The sequence below is a fragment of the Parasteatoda tepidariorum genome, chromosome 2 (assembly GCF_982258835.1).
Source record: "Parasteatoda tepidariorum strain Cologne lab strain chromosome 2, Ptep-v5.0, whole genome shotgun sequence".
Classification (NCBI taxonomy): domain Eukaryota; kingdom Metazoa; phylum Arthropoda; class Arachnida; order Araneae; family Theridiidae; genus Parasteatoda; species Parasteatoda tepidariorum.
This window is the reverse complement of record NC_141756.1, coordinates 87117143-87120674: the sequence shown is the minus strand read 5'-3', so window position 1 is coordinate 87120674 and position 3532 is coordinate 87117143. Positions and strand designations below refer to the sequence as shown.

At 34.7% G+C, this 3532-nt stretch overlaps 1 pseudogene; it reads right to left on the bottom strand.

Annotated features, from left to right (window-relative positions):
• Window positions 1–257: 257 nt before the first annotated feature.
• LOC107439868 (AP-2 complex subunit alpha-2 pseudogene) lies at window positions 258–3167 on the bottom strand (annotated as a pseudogene).
• Window positions 3168–3532: the final 365 nt, after the last annotated feature.

The window sequence follows — 3532 nt, the reverse complement described above, 5'->3', positions numbered from 1 at the left end:
TCGCAGTATCCAAAGAAATTGGTCTAAAAAACTTATTCTGTGAGAAAGAAAGCCTTTTAAGATCTTGGAAGATTTATGAGCGGATATGTTCTAAACTCACATATAGCGACTGAAATAACCCAGAAAAACAGACGATTATAACTACCAACAGATCTCAAATTTTGCTATACATATGAGAGAAAAGAAACTCAGTTTCTAAAATCAGAAATTTTCAGAATCCATCGCCAAAACAAAACTTTAAAAAAAAAAGAAGCCAATTATATTAAAGTTTCCACCAAATTGGCAATTTCATCTAAAACAGTTCCTCGGTTGGCTCTTATGGTGATACGATATTGTTTCGTGAATTCATTGGACTGCAGACGATATAGAACTCCTATTTGATATGCGCTGCTATGAAATATTGCAGCACCATAAAAATCGTCCAGATTTTGGCTTACATTTGGCAATACAGACATTTTCATCGCTATCAAGTTTTTGACTAACATCTTATTATCCATTGGAAGTTTAGCATTAAAAACTTTCATCAATTCTTGCCCGTTGAGAATTATCCACCGAGTGCGAAACTCGTTTGTGTCCATAGAAATTGGTTCAAAAAATTTACTCATCGTGACGGGGAGCATAAAGGATATTTCGAAGTGCTTGTAGAAGCATTCAAAACCAACCGACAGCGCAGGCTTCTCACTGAATTCTTGCAGACATTCTATTTCGATTTCCTGCTTTATTTCTTCACCAGCGCATAACATCGATGCACATGAGTTCATGTGAAGCTTCAGGTTTGATGTGTTTTGAGTGGCGAAACTAGGCACGAAGTTTCTAAGTTGGTGCAAAGATTTATTTTTATAGGAAAGCAGGAAGCGTCCACTGTTTTTATTGAACTCACTGACAAAAGTAATGCGACAGATGTCATTCTCAAAAACAGTACCACTATTCTGACAGATGAAATGGGACACAGGATCAAAAGACTCAGTATTATGGGCGGAAGGACTTAGCCGTGTCTCTGTGTCGTCAAAAATATTTGCTAAAATGTCGACGTAAGATTTACTTTCTGATGGTTCATGACTTATCTTATCGTAGTTTATGGCATTAGCCTTGGGAACTCTGATTTTACCCATAAGGTTTGATGACGAGGTTTCGATGAACAATGAATTCCAATTAATTTTACGTTCCTCAGATTTATTTTTTGATGATTCATTAGGTACTGCTTTCACTGTAGCATATCGAATTGCTTGATCCTTATGAACACTATCACCTGCCATCAGGTTTAATGATTTCGTTCTGAGCGCTGGCTTCAATTGGATATCAAGTTTCTCGAAAACATGTGTCTCGTAGAAGACAGGTCTAATTTCTTGGAGAGCTTTTAAAACAATTGATTTTGAGTTTTCTTTGAAAGATATCCTTTTTAATATAAACTCTAAATTAGAATATTCACTTAACTTCAAATATTCTATGGCTCTTTGCTGAATCTCCACATCCGACTGTTTGGCATACTCTTTAAATAAGTTTCGAACATCCTCTTTAAGATCAGGAAACATATTCATAAATTTCATGTACGTTGTCAACAAAAACGCTTTTGTTTCCAGAGAAACTGCCCCAAAATGCTTTTGCAAACAAGCAAATTGAGCTTGTGAATCACAACTAGGATCATCAACTATTAAATTTCCGAATTCGCCAAGAATGTATCCAGCGACTTTAACTAAGTTCTCATCACTGCGAGAACAGTTCCTAATAAAAACGAACATTTTTTTACAGGTATAACTATGAACCTCATTCGTTTTTTGAACTATTTCAATAAATCTAAAACATATTTCTTGTCTAATGTATGCACCATAATTTTCTAGAAGCTTCAAAATAGTATCGACATACCATATTGGGTCTTCATAAAACTGTTCTGTTAAATATGCAATCTTCAAAATTACTTCTTCCTTTGTGGATGTAGAACCACACTCTTCAACGTAACATTTCATATTATTTATGATTTCAATGAGATTTTTCTTGTCACAAAGCAGGAATAACAGATCAGAGGCTTTTTGTTTAACTGAGCTGTCTTTTACAGTACTTAAGAAATCCTTTATGACGTTTAAATTTCGTTGGAAATGCTTTTTAGATACTTCGTGTTCTAAAAGTAAACGCATAATCTCCATTGCTAAATAACGCGAGTTGTTATCTTTAAAAATAAGCTCGGTGTCCAAAATACAACAAGCTCGTATAATCAGTGAATTTTGGGCTTTGATATGATGGATTAGCAGAACTGTTTCGAATATGATAGCTTTTTTTGCATTTTTGTGTTCCAGACTTTTGCATGACGGTGGCTCTTGACATTTATCGAAGATTAATTCTATACAGTCAAGAAGCCTGGATCTTGCCACGGATTCAGAAGGAACAGAGAGTTTTCTAAGTAGTCCAAGGAGTTTAACAACCACCCAAGGTGATTGAACTCCGTAGTATGCATAATCTTGCAAATCATTTGGGCTAGCCCTAAAGAGGCGGTGAAGTCTTGACACAATATTAGCAACACACGGAAAACCATTCAGTTTTCCTTTTCCTGCTAAAAATTCCAGCAAACTAGAAACTGTTGTGACGATACCTAAATTTCGACTAGACAGGAGACATACTATCCGTTGGATGTTATCATTCGCAATAGCTTCAGGATTGATTCGCGTGAGCTGAAGCAAACATAAAATAGCACTTTGCTTAATTCCATCCGGTGTGTCTCTGGCAAACAGTATTTTGAAAACATCTACTGATATATAATTGGCTAGGCTTGCATTTGCATTATTTGCAGAAAACTGAAGAGCCAAGTTTTGATGAACAGGTTTGGGTGAGTTCAAATCACTTTTAACAGCATTATGAACTAACAACATAATGTTTGATCCTTTATTCAGAACTAAAGATAAAAATAAATAACCAATGCGTTTTTCACTGTATTTATCGGAAGCTAGTAAATTGATAGCTTCCACGAGACCCAGATTACATCCGTATCCCAGCAAGAATATGTAAATCAACTTACACACATACTTCTTTTTCATGTATCCGTTTAATGTTTTGCCGTTTTTAAACTTTGAACGAATATTAGCCAATTCTCTGTTAATTCTTTCGATTTCATCTTCTTGGCATCTACAATTCTTTATATCTGAAATAAAGAAAGAGAGACCGCACATTCCTTTCATAACTGTAAAGTATCAGAAAATAACAACAAAACCAGACAAACAAAACAGATTTTCTTACAAGCTGCAATTTAAAAAATTTCCCTACGAACTGTTCCAAGGCTTTCAAACAAATCTCGATCTGACTTATGCCCACCTTATAATTTTAGTTCTAGTTTACATTATAAGACAAGGAAGAAAAGAAACGCCATCTGCTGAAGGATAAAAACACCAAATATAATACTTAATGTCACATAATTAACGTATAAAATTTTTACTAAAAAAGCAACCTTGTATAAACTTAAGGTCATTTTGTGAATACCACGCGCAATGTCAATAAATAAAAAATGCGGTTCTTGGCAAAGTACTGCAAATTTATAAATGCAATT